The sequence below is a fragment of the Cydia fagiglandana genome, chromosome 21 (assembly GCF_963556715.1).
Source record: "Cydia fagiglandana chromosome 21, ilCydFagi1.1, whole genome shotgun sequence".
In the NCBI taxonomy this organism is placed as follows: domain Eukaryota; kingdom Metazoa; phylum Arthropoda; class Insecta; order Lepidoptera; family Tortricidae; genus Cydia; species Cydia fagiglandana.
In genome coordinates this window covers 9,376,055-9,397,723 of record NC_085952.1, presented here as the reverse complement: position 1 = coordinate 9,397,723, position 21,669 = coordinate 9,376,055, and the positions used below count along the sequence as shown (strand labels likewise).

Sequence of the window (21,669 nt, the reverse complement as noted above, 5' to 3'; positions counted from 1 at the left end):
ATGGGTATTCACGCATAGGGTATTAGTTAGCTTATCATATTCTTTATATCACAATAATGTGTTTGCTCAACACATTGAATAAAACCAAATTTACGATGTGTCCCGGGCTAGTGACTGATATCGGTGTAATTTGCAAAACATGTCAGTACTCCTTCAAAGTTGTAGACCAGGAACTCAGTGTCTCAAACATAGTATGCTTTAGTTGTGCCTTAACCGTTGAATAAAGTAGAGGTACAGTCACAGTACAATAAAGTGATTTTTTAAACGTTTCTCCGTCCTTCGCTGGGTTTGGTCCTATGTTTTTTTGAGATCGGTGGTGCAATTTACTCCGAAAGTTTTAGTGCAATTATCGTTATGTAAGTGATTAATAAGTCATCGAAAGTATGTACATCCACCATTATTACATCTCCTCTGTATCGTTCATGCTATTTCTGTAATTGCTAAAAAGCGATTAATTTTGATATCGCTGGTGTTGATTTCCCTGGTTTCGGTGGATTTTTTGACCACCGATATCAAAAAAGTGATCACTGAATTCAAATCCTGCTTTGTAAACTAGTTTGTTGTACTAATTTATCATGTCTAAAAAGTGAAAGATACGTTGTACAAACGTAAAATTATGTTTGTAAGTAAATTATGTCATAGTAGGTACACAAAATCACTAGTTCACTATGAGTAGTTTTTTAAACCAGACGTATAGACCCAATGTTTCTTTCTCAATATCAAGACAGAGAAAGAAACATTGGGTCTATACGTCTGGTTTAATCTTGATATTCTTTTCCAACCAATTAAGTAAATTATGTTCGTTGTCCTCTGTATCACCGGAGGTCCTACACCTCGATACCTTTAAACATGTCAGCTATGTTAAATAAATGTAGTCAATTAGATCCCACTTCTTTTAAAATAACTTGTGTATGTAAGTACTATGCAAGGTGAACCCAAGGGACAGGATGTACAGAACAAGGGATTAAAAATAAAATAGCATTCTAATGTCGAGATCGCTTCAAAGGCACTGAGCGTACCTACTGATCGATATTTCTAAAGGATAGCCATAGACACAAATTGAACACAGCAAATGTTTTAACAATCCTCAATGTCTTATGTCTTTGTCAACAACTTTGTTACAATTTAGCTCAAGTGATTGAGGGTGCTGGAGATCGTAATTAATTGGTAATTGGATATTCAAGCATTACTCGACTACTTCAAATATTATAGTTTTAAATTGACGGAGTTCACGCTTTTAAACTCTTTTATTAAAAAAATACTTGTTTTCCGTATTGCATCACATTGCTTTATAAGTACATTAAATATTTAATGAGCATTGAACACCACTCAAGAGTGTATTGTTTATCGGGTGCAGGTAACATAAGTTTTTTTTAGATGCATGTGCGGTCGGATTGCGTGAAACAAACATCTTCTCCTTCATGGATATAATAATGCAATGAATAAATGATTATAATGTGCGAATTTGTGGTCGACAATGTCGACATGTCTGTAACTCGTTTCAGGGCCACACATCACCCTATTATATGAGGCCAGTCATATAGTGTGGGATATCTTCTAGAGATGTTGATTTACAAGCCATAATTTGGTTATTTTAAAATCTTGAGTCTATATCTATTAAATTTATGTAAGCTTTCGAGATCATTAGCCTTGTTACATCGCTTATCAACAAATATAATTGATAAATATGATTAAAATAATTATATAATCGAAATATAAAACCTAAATGTGATTTTGGTGTAAGCATTATTGAATTCGGTGACGCAAATTGATTTCAGTGCCTGCACATGATTTCGGTGTTTTTTAAATCTCAAATATCTTGAAAACTATAAGGTTCTAATGGAGGCCTCCACTACCAATATTTTTTATATTAAGGGTAGATTTTAGGAAATAAACTCGCATATTATATAAGTTAAAAAAAATTTTTGGCACCGAAGTCAGGCACCGAATGTCATCTCTGAGAATCGCCCAAATAAATATCGGTTAGAAACAAATAAAAAAGTTTGAAAATACTGGTCGACTAGGCTTTAATAAAAAAAATATTGGGTAGCGATTTGCCGGCGTGTTACGCTGCCTATTTGCCTAATGGTAACATTCCATTTCTGACCGCAGCTGCACTACTGGTACCGAAGGCGTCGGTGTTATTGTCAATTTCCATAGTAAAATTAATGGCGATGCAGCTGTCGTTGGAAATGGACTGTCACCTTAATGGTAACATTCCATTTCTAACCGCAGCTGCACTACCGGTACTGAACGCGTCGCTGTCATTGAAAATTTCCATAGTAAAATTGACAGTAGTGCAGCTGTCGTTGGAAATGGACTGTCACCTTAATATAGTAACATTCCATTTCTGACCGCAGCTGCACTACTGGTACCGAAGGCGTCGGTGTTATTGTCAATTTCCATAGTAAAATTAATGGCGATGCAGCTGTCGTTGGAAATGGACTGTCACCTTTAAGGTGACATTCAGTTGATAACTGCAGCTAGTGCAGCTACATTTCTGCTGCGCCGAATACCTACATTATGTACGAAAATATATGGTGTGCAAACCTTAGTTATGCAACACTACACAAATACTAGTATAATCGTCGTTCCATAACCTCGGGAAGCAAACCTACCTATTGTGCATTTTCTCATCTTGCATATGTATGAGACAGTTAACTTATCGCTTTGGCCCAGCTTCCAAATGCTATACCCCGTAAGAAGCGTTCGAGAGTTACGCCCCTTTGCTCCTAGGGGGTAGGGTGGGCAAATACAGGAGATACATGAGCTGATTCATTATGCATATTGGCAGGTACCGAATGCGGGTGCAGTGTTGTACACAGCTGGCTTGTGCTCTACCAAACAACGGTGTTTCGAATAAATGTAGGTAGGTAGCTATTTAATGGACAATATACGCAATCATGGACCTTTTATTTATAAAATAATATAACTTTGTATTTACATTTAAATAATGAAAATTTACCGTTCATTGATTAAAATAAATTAAGTAGTTAACAAAGTTTTATTTAAATACTTGATATTGTTTTACTGTTTATCGCAATCTGTCTTCATTTTATATTGGTTATAACTGAGCCAAGGATAATATGGACAAGTTTAATTAATAATAATTGCCTTTGGAAGTTTATGCTGGAGAAAATCACGCGGCTCGATTCGGGAAATGAATTAGATCTCTACTAGACCTCAACAAGTTACGATATGGATAATTTAAATATATTTGTAAGATAGATATGTCAAATTTGACGTTTCCGCGATTCTGGAGGTCCTCTTGAACGATTTCGACAAGTAATGGCTTAGATATACAAGTCACATCTAGTCGATATCTAATGTAAATCTAGTTGATCTCTATATCGTCTCTAGATCTTGTGATTATCTCGTTTCCCGAATACGCGTGACAGCTTCGTTAAACTCCAAAAATGTTGCTTATAAAATATCGTTAATAAGGGTAGCCAGTATGACTGGCTTCAAGTAAAACTTAACGAAGTAAGCTTTAGTATGTTGGAAAGGGCAAACTAAACAAAAAGCGGCCAAGTGCGAGTCGGACTCGCCCATGAAGGGTTACGTAGCAGCAAGTAACATAATAAAATTGCGGTTTACGATTTGTGACGATTAAAAAAAAACTACTTACTAGATCTCGTTCAAACCAATTTTCGGTGGAAGTTTGCATGGTAATGTATATCATATATTTTTTTTTAGTTTTATCATTCTCTTATTTTAGAAGTTACAGGGGGGGGGGGGACACACATTTTACCACTTTGGAAGTGTCTCTCGCACAAACTATTCATGTAAGAAAAAAAATGATATTAGAAACCTCAATATCATTTTTGAAGACCTACCCCACATGGGTTTGATGACCCCAAAAATTTATTGGTTTTTTTTCTATTTTTGTGTGAAAATCTTAATGCGGTTCACAGAATACATCTACTTACCAAGTTTCAACAGTATAGTTCTTATAGATCCGGAAAAAAGTGGCTATGACATACGGACGGACAGCTAGACAGACATACAGACAGACAGACAGACAGACAGACAGACAGACATGATGAATCTATAAGGGTTCCGTTTTTTTGCCATTTGGCCACGGAACCCTAAAAACGAACTAACAAGGCAGGACGCTGAGTGCTACATACAATAAGGGGTGCTTTGCGATGCGAGAGCCTAATGAAGTTCCAAGCTCGAACGTTCGTGAGCATGTTTGGATACATCTTGAGTTACGTTGCAAGAAAGGGCCCGATTCGGATTTTGAAATAGACATCTATTAGATATCTTTTAGACATCACCAAGATACGATAACGATATGTTATAAAATCATTTATTTACAATATATATACAGTGGTACAACTAAACGAAATTAATAACTAGCTTAAATCTAAAATAGGCCCCTGAGGCATTGTACCAAGGATGCTGGCGGCATTTCCCCGCTGTATCGCAATACTGATACGTTGTGCGAGGTAGCCGCCAGCTCTTCGGTCACCAGTCACGATATGTTTAAGATCTAACCTGTCAAATTTGACATTTGTGCGATTCTGGAGATACTCTTGAACGATTTCCTCAGGATATGACTTAGAGATCCAATTCTCATCTAATAGATATCTTACGCTATCTAACGTAAAAGTGACATTGGTTGCCCGAATTGCGCTGGAAAAGAGAACTAGTTGATAACTAAACTACCTATAACGTAAACGTCAATACAACAATATATATAAAAAAAAACTAAAACTAAAACTTAAGACTAGCTTAAGTCTAGTCAAAAAGTCCCCCCCGAATTGTCCCTGGCGCAAAGGTACCCATCACACTAGCCGCGTTACCGCGTTGAATGGCGATGGACAACCTTTGCACCAGGTACTAGCCTATAACGTATCTAGAATGGATCTAGTACGTGTCGTCTCTTGTGAATATCTTGAAGTTCGAATACGGCAGAAACTAAAGTTTCATCTTACTTTGTAAAGTACCTAAGTATTTAGTATGAAGTATCATGATTAGGTAATATTATTATGTGAAATGAAAATTTTAACGCACTTTAATATTTTTTTATATTAATTTCAAATTATACTCGTAACAGCATCATTTCTTATATTCACATCAATATTTTTTTATAGAAAACCGCAACTATTTTAAAGTCGGTCGATCCTTTGCGCGAACACACAAACTGTCTTGGGATTTGACTTAATGATGACTTACGTTAGACCGGGCCGTGTCCGGGCCGGAGCTTCTGGCGCATTGTTTTCTATAGAAAGCGTCACGTGATCACCTGTTATGTCATAGAAAAGGAAGCGCCACATGCAAATACATGCATGCATATGCATGGAAGGAAGGAAGCGGACATGGGTCCGTAAGATCTTAGTAAATAAGTTTTGGGCAATAAATTCATTTACGGTACAAGCTTTTATCGCTGACTGTACTTTTCTTACGATAGACAACTAATACTCATAGAGACAGTTCTAAAAACCCCTAACACAATTAGGTTGCGTTGTTTCATCACAGAGTTCCTATGGCCACCTGTCTCCATCATCAGATCAGCTCGATGGTACCATAATATTGCATTGTCCAAATCCCAAATCTAAAGTTTAATTTGTCTTTGATTTTTATTTGTTTTTATTTGTAGTTTATTTGTATTGTATCTTTTCTTTTTTTTTTGTAGTTTCGCAGTGCCTTGGTTTTACTGTAATGCTGTGTTACTTATTTGACTAAAAAATAAAATAAAATAAAATAATTGTCATCCGATTTATACATGCATGCGAAATTTCAGCTCAATCGAAAACCGGGAAGTGGATCAAATTTAATTTGCAAGATTTGATTACAGACAGACAGACAGACAGAAAACGGTCAGGTGAAAGTAAATAAAAGCTTGTAAAAAGGAATTTATCATATTTTGTGTGGACGGAAGGACATGTCATCATTGGCCACATCATCTGTTGTAGATGCTTGTCGCGGCGCCTGTGTGTTTATGGGGTCCCGTATGTTTATGTGTGCTTATGGCTATAAAGTCAAACTCAAAACTCAAACAAACTCAAAGGGATAAGTTCGCCTTTGTACTTCTTGCTAATTGTATGTTATTTTTAATTTTACTACTACTAATACTAAAGTCCTATAGCAGCGCGGCATTTCTTGCGCGAAATAAAACTAATACGGAGAATAAGCTTGCAAGCTTATTCTTCGTGAAGATTTCTTTCAGTACTGTCACGTACTATGTTATATTGAACTTCAACAAGTTTTTCAACGGTAAAATTTTGTCGAAGTTCATCTAGCTAAAACATCAATATGGTGCGTCGTATCAAAAAAATGAATATAACCTTTTTTGTTAAGAATTTAATAGGGAACATTTCTTTCATCGACACTTTTTTCCTATATTGTATACTTTCCCCAAAAAACAAAAAACACTCTCAACCGGGACATATTTCAAGCTAAAAGTGGAGGTTGCGTCAGGGGGAGGGGGAGGGACGCCAGTGTGCTTAAAGCACCATACCCAAAGGTAGCATACTACATTCATAGAATGCTGGCTATAATTAGTTTTTCAAAAAACACAATTTGACCGAATCATTAGTTATTAACGGTCGTGTTGGCAGTATGTACTCGTTACGCTGTCAACCTTTTCTCTCTCTAATTGAGTATAAATAATGGACTCTTCAGATAAGGTCAATTAAGTAGAACCGCTTTGTTTCAGATCGGACAGGCTCCACATTAATTAATTTAGTGAACCAAAGCCTTAGACAAATTAATACCGTTGCCCATATAGCCCGCATGACTTAGCTTAGACCTCTATTCTGGTACGACTAATTCGATTAATATTTATGGCCAGATCACATCTATTCTAGTTGCATTCCAATCCAGTCATCGAATCCTTCGAAATTCGATCGATCGATAAATAATAATAAATAATAAATATTATAGGACATTCTTACACAGATTGACTAAGTTCACAGTAAGCTCAAGAAGGCTTGTGTTGTGGGGTACTCAGACAACGATATATATAATATACAAATACTTAAATACATAGATAACACCCATGACTCAGGAACAAATATCTGTATCATCATACAAATAAATGCCCTTACTGGGATCCTTAGTCTTCGATCGATCGAAGACTAGAATGCTACCGGAAAATGTGGATGCGGCAGTAATCTACCCTTTTGCGTGACTGTGTGCCTACTTTTTGAAGCATTATTAGACTATTCGATACATTTCTAAGATTTATTATATTATATTATAAAATGTCTACGATCTTGGTTTTTCTGCGAATTTTCTGTTGTAGAGAAACTTGCTCTTGGTCGTCGACGATTAATCTAATACATACGAAACCATATCGTATATGTTATTACTGCTTGATTAATTTTGGTGGCGTAGTTGACATTACCTGTATTTTAAACGACTTTTAAAAATGATATCTGTACGAAAACATCGAACATTAAGTCATTATAGAGATGACGGAGTGTCACCTATTGGACATTAGCATGTCGAGCACTATTAGCACATTTACATTATTAGTAGGCCACCTGATAGACCAGTGCCTTAGAGCATTTAGTAACAGTCTGCCGATTTTTCTGGGGAGGGGACATCAAATGTATTGCTATTTCTACATGATTTGTACATAACGTACGAATAGCCATGTCAGTCCATACAAAAGTTTGCCCACTTGTGCAAGTTTTCCGGCAGAGGGGTACCTAAGCTCTTAAAGGCGACTCCAGTTATTAAATGCTCTAAGATCAGCTAGCGAACGGAAGCTGCAAAGTCCAATTTTACCAACACCAATTCTCTCATTTAATTTCCAATCAGCTCTAACATTCTGAGAATAGAGGTAAGCCCCTAGTTGCCGAGTTGATTGAATGGGTGTTGTCTAATAAATTTAGTTTGGTCAATATACCTGGCGGGTATTGCTTGTTCTAGATATACGTAGTGTCCAATTTAGGCGACCTAGAAATGATTGGATGCCAAACTGTCCCGTATATTTACTTAAGCATAAACTATGTAGCAAATTGGAGCATGTATTTATTAGGTATACGATGTAAAAATCTGCTTGAGCTTATTCTTTCATATAAGGTGATATTTAAAATACAATCTATCAATCTTAATACAATTGGGGAGCCACAATGTAAACGCCGGCAGGGTCGGCCTAAGAGGAGATGGCGGGATGACCTGGACACATTTTTTAGGGGTCTATATTGGGTCGCATATTATAGGTTATTGATTGTGCTAATGTAGTGTTACGCATAAAACTCATTTCGTATCATTGTTATTGTGCTGAAACTAATAACATTTTGGAAAAATTATAAAACAAACCTATCCTAACCTAACTTCTAAGATACAACCTATGCAAAATATTTTCGAAAATACTCTTTGTTTCAGCTGGACAAAAATTATGCGAGAATAGTTTTATACGTAACATTACATTAGGACATTCAAATATTATGCCACGAGATCGGCACCCATATTGATACCTTCATACATTTTTACTGTTTCTCTTGTATGTATGTATTTACTTTATTGTATATAGAAATATAAACACGAGAAACACAGTTACAGAGTCAATTAAATACAACAAAGGCGAACTTATCCCTGAATGGGATCTCTTCCAGTTTGGGGAAATGAGGAAATGAGGAGGACAGAAGTAACGATGAATGACAAACAAAAGCAAAAGTGTACAATCCCTAAAATAAATAAAATGCACGTTTTGAATGCACATCAATCATCATCTTGTCTGGTCAAAATTAGCCTAGGACCACAGTTCTCGCAGACATAGGCTTCATAGCTAACATGCTAACATCAATCACGGATATTCAACAACCTCAATAGATCGGGCGATGGGACGCAAACCTCCATTGTATGTTTAAGCTGTAAAGCCTGCATGTATTCATTGTTTATATGTACCTATCTACATAACAGTTGGACAGTTTGAGCTTCGGAAATCCGATACGTTATCACTGTAAGCGCCACTTGCACCCACTAACCCGGGGATAACCGGATAAACCTGGAGTTACCGGTTACCAGGACAATTTGAAACTGGGTTAATAGTCGAGGGATCCCCTTAGTAAAGGGGATAGTGCAAATGGCGCCAAGTGTAATATTTTTTTAAGTACTCTGAACAACAAAAATATCCATTATTATTTATTAAAACGAGACTTAACCTTTTGGACGCCAATGACCGATATATCCGCACCGCAGGTCCAACGCCAAAGACGGATTAATCGGTCACATACCATTGAGCAATATAGACCTACGCTACGTGCATTTTATGCATAAAGTTAAGTTTCAGTTTTGACACTTCGGTGACGTGGCGCCCGAGTCACCGAGTTACAGCTTTTGTGTTTGACACGGCGTCGAAAAGGTTAGTCGCGCGCTTAAGGCCCACTTGCACCATCCCACTAACCCGGGGTTAATCGGTTAAATCGTTAACATATTGTCAAATAGTACTTGTATCCATGGTAACTCCAGGTTTAATCGGTTAACCCCGGGTTAGTGGAATGGTGCAAGTGGGCCTTAATTACTTAACCTTTCAAATGGCAACGTCACTTTTCTGTAGTTGGAATTGAAACTGTATACTTATTAATCAGTCAAATATTAAATTTAATTAAAGTAATCGACCACGAGCCGGCGGCCTGCCACTTGAAGGATTAAGTTAATCCTTTACTATGTATGACTCTAAAACTCTAAAGTACCGTTTTAATGATGAAAACTTTAAAGAAGCAATGTTCCTCTGCAAAGCACTAACTTTTCTACCGTTTGTAAAACTTCCGACAGAGTGAAGTCTGAAAGGAGTTGCATTCAAACTGTCAGATGTTCGACTTCTTACGGTCGCTAGAGACTTTCTATGCACTAATTTCAATGACAGAATAAATAATAGTACTAGGTACAGAAGTTTCTCGAACAAAACGCGTCTGTTACGATCAGGACAGATATGGCCGCTAGGTGGTGACAGCGCCACGCGCGGCTTATGGCTAGCCACCATGCAAAATTGGTGTGGGACGGATGTAATTGTAGCTGCCTGTTGCAAAGCGACGAAATCGCGGAGTAAGCCACGCCTGCTAACAGTGAACAGATGTAGTGCATTATGATTTTCCATCGTAATTTCACGTGCCTTGCTATTTCAATCAGTACAAAAAGTACTGACATTGACTGAAGTAGAATGACAAATATACCAACGTCTCCGAGAAAATATGATGGAAAATAATTATACACTACATCTGTTCATACATTTATAAAAAAAAATTGGCTGTTCATACATTTTGGCTGGTCCACTTTCTATGGGAGGGATTTTTTTTTTCGCGATTTCGTGATGGTCCTATAGTAAAAGTTGCTCAGTATAATCCCAAAACCTTCTTGGCAACGAGAATGCAGTTATTTTTTAGCCGCCCATATTTAAGTGAGAAAATGAATACATAATACAAAACAGCTCTTGTAGTTATTTTACTTCTAGTCACGTTCCAGGGATTTGTCTTATGTCGTCACGAAACTCAAGTTTATGCGCTATTTTAATTTTTAGAGCCGCCATACACGGACTGCTCGAGCCGTAACCCAGTGATCAACATACACGGACTGCTTTTGCAGCTTGACCGCATGATGAAATTTCACCGCGCAGCCAACCGCCCGAAGCAGTTGCAACTGCTTGAGCGGTTCGTGTATTGCGAATTGCGAATGACGATTTTGCATTAACGTATATATCTATGGACTGGCCTTACGGGCACTAAAAATGGTACTAGTTTAGCGGTGTGACTCACGAATTCCAGCCAATCGTGCAGTCTAACGCAACTAGTTGCGACCAATAGCGCGCGTGATGCGAACTCATCCAGGCGCGGATCCACCGTTGTGGGCACGGTGGGCATGCCCACAACCCTGATAGGGTGCCCTATTGATTCCCCGAGTAGAATTACGCCGATTTTTGTTTTGCAGACGCCTTGGCAAAGGAACATTTAGCAGAATTTCATCAGGTATACGCAGAGTAGTCAGTTGATTGATACGCAGATATACTATCATCAAGTACCCTCGACTCGCACTTGGCCGATTTTGGAGTGGCTGTAACCACAACCTTTTTTGAGGGCTGGATCCGCGCCTGAACTCATCAACCAATCGCGCGCGTGATGCAAGCTCATCAAGCAATCGTGTTGTACCGGTGTCACACCGCTGTACTGGCCCCTGTCATGCCTCATTATTATTGTCTGTAGGGCCAGTCCCTAGATATCTATGTCAATGCGATTTTGTATTGAAACTGCAGATCACCCAACGGCGACCGCTTAAAGCTGTTGGCACTGACTGCTCAAAGCAGTCCGTGTATGGCGGCCTTTAACATTTCAATTTCCGTTTTGCAAAGTTAAAGATGTGTTTTACGTGACTGTGACAAGGATGACAAGGTAGTATGTTCAAGTGATTGAAATTTAACCTTTATCTCAATGGTGGTAAAGTCTTTTTTAATGTAACTTTTGGTAATATAATTACGGATATTGTTAAACAAATAGATTCAATGTTGTTTTTATTATTGTTTCACGAATTTTACGATGGTGTAATTAAAATTTTGTTTTCATTTAAGAGTTTTACGTAATTAATCTTAAAAAGTAATTGATTCATTTGTGTTACGAAAATTAACCATGTAGGTATATATGCATTGACGACTGGTCTGGCCTAGTGGGTAGTGACCCTGCCTATGAAGCCGATGGTCCCGGGTTCGAATCCTGGTAAGGGCAATTATTTGTATGATGAATTGATGATACAGATATTTGTTCCTGAGTCATGGTTGTTTTCTATGTATTTAAGTATTTATATATTACATATATCGTTGTCTGAGTACCCACAACACAAGCCTTCTTAAGCTTACCGTGAGGCTTAGTCAATTTGTGTAAAAATGTCCTATAATATTTATTTATTTATTTATATAATAATAGGCCTTTTCATCTGTGTCAGATGTTTTAAGCAGCATCCCGGTAACGACACTTGCGTTCGTGGCTGTATAGCTAAATATAGGAATGGCATAAATCGTCGTGACATAATGGAACCAATTAACCTTCCTCAATTCAATGTTCCTTAACTATGTAAAAATTTTTTGCAATTCACTGTTACGAGTAAACTACAATGATTAAGATAAAAATATTTGTAAAAGTAAGTAGTTTTGGAACTGACTTGACAGATATGTTCATATCTTGTCTTCAAAATGCAAAATTGATTATGCATAGTTCCAGATTATGCATACTATCAAGAACCTCATTAAAGTACATAATATGTCAAATTAAAATTTTAAATACACGTGCTTTAAAAAATAAAAGAACATTCACTTATTATTTATTACGTTGCATTGGCATATCTAGAGCTGTAAACTTATACTTGTATTTATTTAAATAATAAAGAATAAAGAACTACATTGTTGGAAATTCATTTACTTAATAAAGTTTTCTTAAATAAGACTAGCTTTTGTTACGGTAAATTGAATTTTTATTAAGTTACAACAAACTGAACTGGATTTGGTTTTTAAATAGACCTACAAGCAGATTAGCAAAGAGTAATGAGAAAATCTAGAACTTTTAGAATATTTTTCCTATTGAGTAGGTATCTACATTTTCCGAGATTTTATTGTTTTTCATTTAGTGTACTCGTATGAGGAGTTATAAAACGAAACTTTAGCTACTACACTTTGTTATGTTAGGTATGTAGTAGTGTGTACTTAAAATTTTACCTCTAGCCGCCCAGAGACATAAAAAGGTCTCCTGTTCCATCCTAATTTGAACTCTGTGTTGACTACATAAAATTTAATTTTGTTTGACAAGGTTTGACGTATGGGCTGCAAGAGGTTAAAAGCTTTAGCATCTGTCAAGTTTCCCATTATTATGATGCCATTATAATGAATGGAAATGTGCGTTGTAAACAGATCTGAATATTCCCAAAATACAAACAACCCTTATAAGTGCTAATAAATAATTAATTATATATAATAAACAACCAAATAATAAACTACATAGAATACTCTTTGTTGGCGCACCTCAGGAAAAATATACCTATAAAAGAAGAGAAACAGTTTGATTAAATGTTGAGGTAAGTAGATAACAGGCAGAGCGATCTCTTCCAGCAACCTTTGGGTAGTGGAATCAGAAAAAGTAGTATCAATGTGGAGGGAAGTATCGAACGCAAGTGAATGATTAGATGACGGGCGATAAAGAGGTATGGAGGATAAGACATGCTGCGCCGACCCCAAATGAATGGGACAAGGGCAAGCGAATGATCATGTATATGTCGGCCGCCGATCGTAAGATCAGGCATATCGTGAAATTCCTAGGCATATCGTGAAACGTGAAAATTTTTGACCCGATCTCTGAGTCGACGGAGCCCCGCTACGCGGGCTCCTGTTTCTGGGCAGTTTGCCCGTCGGGCATCTGAAGCAACCTAACGAACCTATCCTACCTACTGGTTTAATGTGACTATCGTCAAAACATTACACGGGAACATTACGATCTGCCTGATCTGACGATCGGCCGCCGACATATATATATCTAAATATGACAGCAGCATGTCAGCCACAGAGTAAAAATAACTATGTATGTACAGTCACCAGCAGAATTTGCTTAGCGGGCGAGGTGTTCAAAATTACCTTGACACGGTCTTATTCTCTTAACAATTAAGTCACGTCAAGATCATTTTGAACACCAGGCCCGCTTAGCAACTTCTGCTGCCAACTGTATTATATACCTTATAATATTTACCAATTATCATTCTCGTGTGTTATTAGAGGTACACAACTGCAAAAATAATAGATTGTATAGAGGGGTCCTGTCATTGTAAATGTTGTAGTCACAGTAAATTTACTGCCATCTATCGACACACGACTAAAACTCAAAATAAACTCGTATACAATTATAAAAAAAAAATATATATATAAATGATTTTATTATTTTTATATAATTTTTACCCGTGTTCATTCCCTGATGTTAAAATTGTTAAATATGAAACGGTGTCGTCACGCCATCTAGCCGAGGATAGGCCAAAGGTGTGTGCGCCATCTATCCGAGAATGACTTTTTCTTGATTTCCGGGGCACGTTGTTTTCTTAGACTTTATTCATCTTATACGAAGTTATATATGTCTTTGACAACTGCAACTAGATATAGGTCTAGTCAGCAACGTTCAATGCAATGTAAGACGACAATCGCACTCCACGCTATCAGAACAAGGCGACGTTGATTTCCATAACTCCCATTGTCCACGAACCTTTGTTCCGATTGGGGCTTCACTGCACAACTTAGGCAAAACTAAGTTGTAAACACACAAACCGGAGTTCATGTTTACAAATAACTAGGATCTGCTGTTTCCCCATGTTATTGTCCCGTACCCCTATATTGAGTTAAATACGCGTTGTCAATTGTTTCTGAAATTCTGACCAAGTCAACTCTGCGTGGCATTTGGAATGAAAAAGCGTGGCAATCATTCATGTTAAATTTCTATGAAAATATGACGGTTTCCTTTTGGATTTCACTTTTATAAATCCCAGTCTTTTGATAGGCTTGCGTGGGTATATAGATCCAACACGTAGGCCCCTTAGAGAGCTATAATGTCATGTAGAACGCCTGCTGGAACCCGTTCACAGGCGCAACAATAGACACACATGAACTGACGGTTTTATTGTTAATGTTAACGCTTCCTAATTTTGTTCCTTCTGTGCAAAGAGCTACGATGAATCTTAATGCATCATCAGATTTCAGGGATTACCAAGTATTACATCATTTTTTTAAGGGTAAGGTTTTTTAAGGGGAAAAAGAGGGAAAGGAAGACCCACTACTATAAGATGACAAGATGGTGTTACCAAAATTGCCGGATCAAATTGGATAGAAGTGGCCAAGGATCGAGATACATGGAGGGCTTTGGAGGAGTCCTTCACCTGTGAACACGGGGTTCTTGAATATAACTATTAAAACATAAATAAAATAGGTAATATGTAAAAAAAAATTAATGTGCAAGAAATAAAATGGTTCTTAATTTTATTTTATTTATTTTAATCATTTTTGGATATACATAATTATCGCAAACTGTACTTATATCATAGACTATTTACACTCCATCAATTCTAGGTCCTTGGACGCATCAACAAAAATAAGAATCTATAAACCGGACCGTTAATAAGTAGCAATCTAACCACAAATTAATTGTTCCATTCCACATAATTGGGTAAAAATACGCGAAACAATTATTTTGCCTCTTTATATAAGAAGATTTACGGCGCAGTGTACATGTACTTTATTATCCAAAATTATTCTCGATGTAAATTACCTTGGCAATATGTGACGTCCCACGAGAAAAGGTATCTTATGGCGGTTGGCGCTTAAGCTATTATTAACGCCACTCCAATATCATTGCGGCGCTATGCGACGTAAGCGCCAGCCGCCACAAGGTACCTTTTGCCGTGGAACGTCACATATTAATCTTTCCGGCTATAATGTTCAATGTACAACAAGATGTGACAGAGCCGTCAGAACAAGAGAGATTTCCATAGCTCCTATTGTGTAGGACAAAGCCTTTGTTCTGACTTCACTTCACAAACTTCGACTTGACTATATTCACTTCTTGTTGATCGAGAACTTAAGTTGCAGTAGGGTTAAGTTGCAGGTTCTGACAGCAGTTTTTGAATAATCGTCGCGCTCTTTTAGATCACAATACGGTTGCTAAAATTTTCATTAGCAATCTTGGGGCCTTTCTTTAATAACATCATCGATTCAAAACCTATTTTTTTTACTTTCGCTCTATAGAAATAAATCACGAACATATGATAGGTCTAAAATGCACATTAAAAAACTAAAAAATTTGAAAATTTCTGTTATCCTCTTTAGGAAATATATGTCTAAAGCGATTGTCGTGAAATTAATGTCAGCACAATAATAATACATAATTATTAAAAAGGATGATTGTTTCAACTTATTTTTATGATGTACAATGCAATAACTTTTTCAAAATCACGGTTTTGCAAATTCCTGAACTGACCCAAACTACAAGCTAAAATATTCACGCAGCTTTTAGTAAAATCGATTTGAAAGCGAACCCGCTCTCCATTATCCTATTTGCCCCAAATAGTCTAAGAGCCGGTCCCAGAAAATGGACAAGGAGAGCAATACAGCATATAACTGAACGAAAAGCAATTACTCAAACCCATTAATATTTAGGTCATACTAAGCAACTTTTACTATACTATGGGACCAACCCCGAAATTGCGAAAAAAAATTGACTCTCCCATAGGAAATTTCAGCATAAGACCAGCAAAATGTATGAAACATCCATTTTTTTTCCGCGTAGTGCATTGGGCCTTGTATTGTGGTGACCGCTCTACGGGATTACTACAAACATTCATTTTTTTATGAGTTCGACATTTCCCGCTAACAAAAGGTTGTTTGGAATAGATCGCTTTTTGGCGATAAACCGCCTGTTGTTACCTAGTCATTTTTGATGATGAGAAAATTTAAACTAAAAATTGCAAATTATATCTATGTCATAATATCAAATGAAAGGGCTCATTGCTACATTCTCAAATTTGTTTTTATAGTATCAAGGTTAACCCTAAACTTGGCAAAGTGCATTCTTATGCACGTTACACTTTTAAAAAATCTACGCAAAAAGTAAACAGCTTCATATTATTTTTTGACGCATACTTTTCCACTTGATACTATACTTAATTGGTAAAAAAATATTTCATGTCGCTGGCATATCTGATTTTGAGTGTAGCACGCAAAATGTCAGGCCGCGAAGCTGCGTCTACGCATCGTATGGGAAAAGTGGTACTTTTTAGTGATTTCCTTTTAGATTTGGGTCTATTTATGATTGTTACATAAAAAGTGAATATATATCCTATACAATAACGTATTTTTATTAGTCATTGCATTGTTGTTATAGATAGCATGAACTCGTTTTATCGTATGTATCTACAAATGCACACCGCCAGCTTCTCTACTAACAACATGCTTTTTTAAATGTATCTTTAAAGATACATTGCCAGGTTAAGGTTCTAGAATGTTCATTGTCATTCTAAGAAATTATTGGGATTTTAGGACAAATTACGACATTCTATTATTAAAAGTATTTAACTATATCCTTTAAGTGTCATAAATATTACAGATAAGGCTACAGCAACAAAAAAAAGCTCGCTATTGGGTTCCTCTTATTCCTCAACTCGGAGTCAGATCAGAAATAGACAGCAGCAGTTGCCTCCATCTTTACCATCTTATCTAGAGAACCTAGACTTGTCATCAGACAGCGATCATGAAATAACAGATAGCGACCTCATCCCAGCGACCACTGCTAGCCATGACCAGCATGCCACCACCACCATCGCCAAATCAGGTAACATTGTTAGTACATTCAGAATGAGTCTCCAACTACAAGACAAACAGTAAGCCTCTCTGAATAAGCAAATTCGAATGCTCCGACATCATCCCATAATCCTATACCATCGCTATTTTCAGGTTTATCAATCTTACATCCTACTCTTCAGCTTCAATCCTTGCAGTAGCTACTCGATAAAAAAAACTATAATTGTGACTAAAAAGAAGCCAGTCCAATCAAAACCTCTCACACTATATTGGAAATGTAGCGATTTACGGGAGTTGGGCTACTCAAAATTGGGTAGAAGTTTGAAGAAGAGAAGAAGTCACAGATAATGTGTAAAAAAATAAGCCAAATAAAATGTAGGTAGCTGTTGCAGGGGAAGGAGCACTGAAGCTGCAGAGTAGGATGATAAACCTGAAAATGGCGATGATATATGATTATGGGATGGTGTTGTGGCAGATTCAGAGTTCAGACAAGCTTACTGATCGTCTCGTAGTTGGAGACTCACTCTGAAGATGTACTAGCAATGTTACCTGATTTGGCGATGGTGATGATGGCATGCTGGACATGGATAGCAGTGGTCGCTGGGCTGGGGTCGCTATCTGTTGTTCCATGATCGCTGTCTGATAACAGATATAGGTGCTCTAGAGAAGATGGAGGCAACTACTAATCTATTTCTGACCTGACCCCGGGTTGAGGAACAAGAGCAATCAGATTGCGAGCTCTTTTTTGTTGTTGTAGCCTTATCTGTAATATCTGTGGCACTTGAATAATATAGTTAAATACTTTTAATAAATAGAATATCGTAATTTGTCCTAAAATCCTAATAATTTCTTAGTAAGACAGTAAATATTCTGCAACCTCAACCTGGCAATGCATCTTTAAAGATACATAACTCATCTCACAGTGAACCTGGCAGTGTCTCGCCTAGGATACATACCTAATTTCATGTTAATTTGTGAATCCTTGGCAGTGTGCATTTAAAGATACGTTGTATAAATAAAAAACTAAAATACTAAGATTTTTTTTATTATTTTTGTACCCTTAAGTCAACCCTTAGTATCCCGTTTTTCAAGAAAAAAACACAAAATTCTAGCAAAAAAAATCCTGCCAAGTTTAGGGTTAAGGATGACTCACGTTAGACCGGGTTGGGCCGGTTTTTCCGAGGCTAGCTCTTCACCTAGCACCAAACTAAACCAAAGCGGATACGCCTTAGTAAAAGTGTTGCCATATATAATGCATCACCTGTTTGACAAGTGTAGCCGGGGTGACATTAAGATACAATATTTATGGGCATCCTTGATGTGGTAACACGCGTTACATTATAATGGGAAGGGAATGTGGCCAGAACTTGGTAGATTGTGGATTACAATGTTATGTACGGTGAAGGCCAAATGTTGAAAATTATATTATGTTCAATTTGCATACGGCTATGATAGAAAAACAGGCGTCGTTCCGTATTCCGTATTTTACTACAGCCCTCTACATATTGCTTTTAAGAAATAGAATATTTGGTCTAGCAAGAAAATTAGGAAGGGTTGAAGCGCTTGTGGCCTAGCGGTGAGAGCGTGCGACTTGCAATCTGGAGGTCGCGGGTTCAAACCCCGGCTCGTAACAATGAGTTTTTCGGAACTTATGTACGAAATAAGGTGAAGGAAAACATCGTGAGGAAACCGGACTAATTCCAATAAGGCCTAGTTTCCCTGCCCTGCCCAAACCCAGAGGGGTTGGAAGGTCAGATGGCAGTCGCTTTCGTAAAAACTAGTGCCTACGTCAATTCGTGGGATTAGTTGTCAAGCGGACCCCAGGCTCTCATAAGCCGTGACAAAATGCCGGGATAACGCGAGGAAGAAGGAAGAAAATTAGGAAGGGAAGAATTAACTTTTTCATGTTTTTGACCCAAGAACGGTTACTGTTTTTTCCTTTGCCATAAGATAATCCTTTCTATTTACCGTTTGTTACACTGACTTTCAATCTATTTCACCTCACTGATGTCTGGACAAAAAGTATTCTAATACGAGATTATACACTATTTGTGTGTAGGCTTAGAACTAAATGATTCACTCAGTAATAAAATAATGCAACTTCGAAGAGTTCTAACTTGTTATAAGCGTCTTGGTGATGAAGATCTAAAGGGAAGGTTGTAAATAAAAGCTTGTTGAAAAAAACTTATTTACAAAGCCATTAACAAAATAACAAAGACATAATCTCGAATCCCTTAACGAGGCGCTCTTGTGCAGTTTATTTTGATGGCGAAGCTGTTTAATGTAATCCGACTCAAACTTGCGAAGGCTGCAAGCCCCCGATAATTTTCTAGGCGAGAAACTTTGACGGGCGTATTCAGAATCGCAAAATAAAACAATTACTATATTTGGATTGCTGGTCTGCCGACGCGAAACGCTTCACTCGTGATTTGGGACGTCGACTCAGACAGAAAGGGGAGGGTCCCCGCTCCGAGTCGTTCCTTGTGCAAAGGCTGTCCGTGGTGATCCAACGTGGAAATGCCGCGAGCATCATGGGCACCTTTGCACCGGGAACGGCAGGGAGCGGTTTGTTTTCTTAAATTTATAGTTTTAATTTTTATTTGTAAGCCTTAGTTGTATGTTTTTTGTCATGTATGTAGAACTTTTAATAAATATATATTTGGATATGTCAGTTGATGCACATAATAAGTAATACTAATAGTATAATCATACAGAACGGTCACGCACCGCCCCGCCCCGACTCGCATTACCTCGCCCCGCGACTGACCGCGACATGAATCTGGCAGACTTCTGGCATCCTCTCAGTAAAGCGACTTACCCACACATACACAATGACGCGTGTACAGACGTGCCGCGCACACATATAAACGCAAATGATTTTTGATGTATGGTGTGTCCGTGTGGTTGATGTTCATATTAGTGCCAAATTTTACATGGCTATAAATAATCTAACCCAAGTCATTATAATTATCGCGAACTAGGTCAATTTATAAACCTGCATTTGACGTTATGTGCCTATCAAATCTCCAAGTTTTAATTCGTAGCGTAAAAGATGCACAAAATTACATTACATAGCCTATCATAATCATTAAGTTTAAGTAGGTATATCATACCTACATCTCTCTCGCACATATGCAGTTTCCCATTAATGGAAATGGGTGTGCCTGAGCCAATAAAATTAAACTCTAATTCAGAAGGTTCAAATTTTCATTCATGAATTGACCTACGAACTTTGTCCCCGGGGCATTGAGTGGGCTGGACCTCTGACGATGATTGACTTTGCACATAAAACTCTGGAATTTGAGTGAAAAATATCGTAAAGAGCCTTTGAGAGATCAACCAATGTTGCGGTGGGTTAAAAGGGAAATATTTTGAAAGATTGTTTAGCGTGTTGGCATTTAGAAGTTCGGAAAAACTGATAATTGAAAATGTTAAATAATAAATAAACATAAGAAACGTTTCATCAAACCCACACGTATGGGTTTGATGAAGAAAAAAATTGTTGAGTTTCAGTTCTAAGTTTGGGGAACCCCCAAAATTTATTGTTTTTTTTTCTATTTTTGTGTGAAAATCTTAATGCGGTTCACAGAATACATCTACTTACTAAGTTTCAAGAGTATAGTTCTCATAGTTTCGGAAAAAAGTGGCTGTGACATACACGGACAGACAGACGGACAGACATGATGAATCTACAAGGGTTCCGTTTTTTGCTATTTGGCTACGGAACCCTAAAAACAACCTACAGATAAAACGTTTTGCCCAGATCGCCTTCAACGGGGCAAGGTGCCCAAAAGGCTGGCCGTATTTCACCGCTGTATGGCGATACTAATACACTGGGCGAATTTATGTTATAGGACCTTATTACACAAATTGACTAAGTCCCACAGTAAGCTCAATAAGGCTTGTATTGTGGGTACTTAAACAACGATATCGGTATAATCGTAATATAAAATATGTATAATTTTATAAATACTTGAATACATAGAAAACACCCTTGACTCGGGAACAAATGTCCGTGTTCATCACATAAATAAATGCCCTTACCGGGATTCGAACCGGCTCAGGACCGCTTCGGCCTCAGTTTCATTTCGGCAACTTCTTAAGTAGTTCTCATTCGCATTTGGTCTACTGTTCCGATTCGCCAGCATTCCTATATCGTCACTTTCTTATCTCGCCCGCTTTCTTACGTGGGCCACTGTAGTAACTTGGTTATATTCCTAATTAGACTACAGTGCCGATTCGTCAACACTCCTAATTCGTCCATAGTGCTTACTCGTCAACATTCCTATTTAGACCACAGTGCCAACTCGTCAACTACATAGCAGCCCTAATAGTACATCATCATTATCATCAAAGTTATCTTTATGGTTAATATGGTTAGTACAACGTCATGTTCCTCAAGGTCG

At 37.5% G+C, this 21,669-nt stretch overlaps 1 long non-coding RNA gene across 1 annotated transcript; it reads right to left on the bottom strand.

Annotated features, from left to right (window-relative positions):
• Positions 1–3,599: 3,599 nt before the first annotated feature.
• Positions 3,600–20,999, bottom strand: LOC134675291 (uncharacterized). The gene is made up of 2 exons (XR_010099720.1): positions 20,737–20,999; positions 3,600–3,777 (listed from the first exon to the last, which is right to left on the bottom strand). It is a non-coding gene; the product is annotated as an uncharacterized LOC134675291 (long non-coding RNA).
• Between the last annotated feature and the right edge of the window lie 670 nt (positions 21,000–21,669).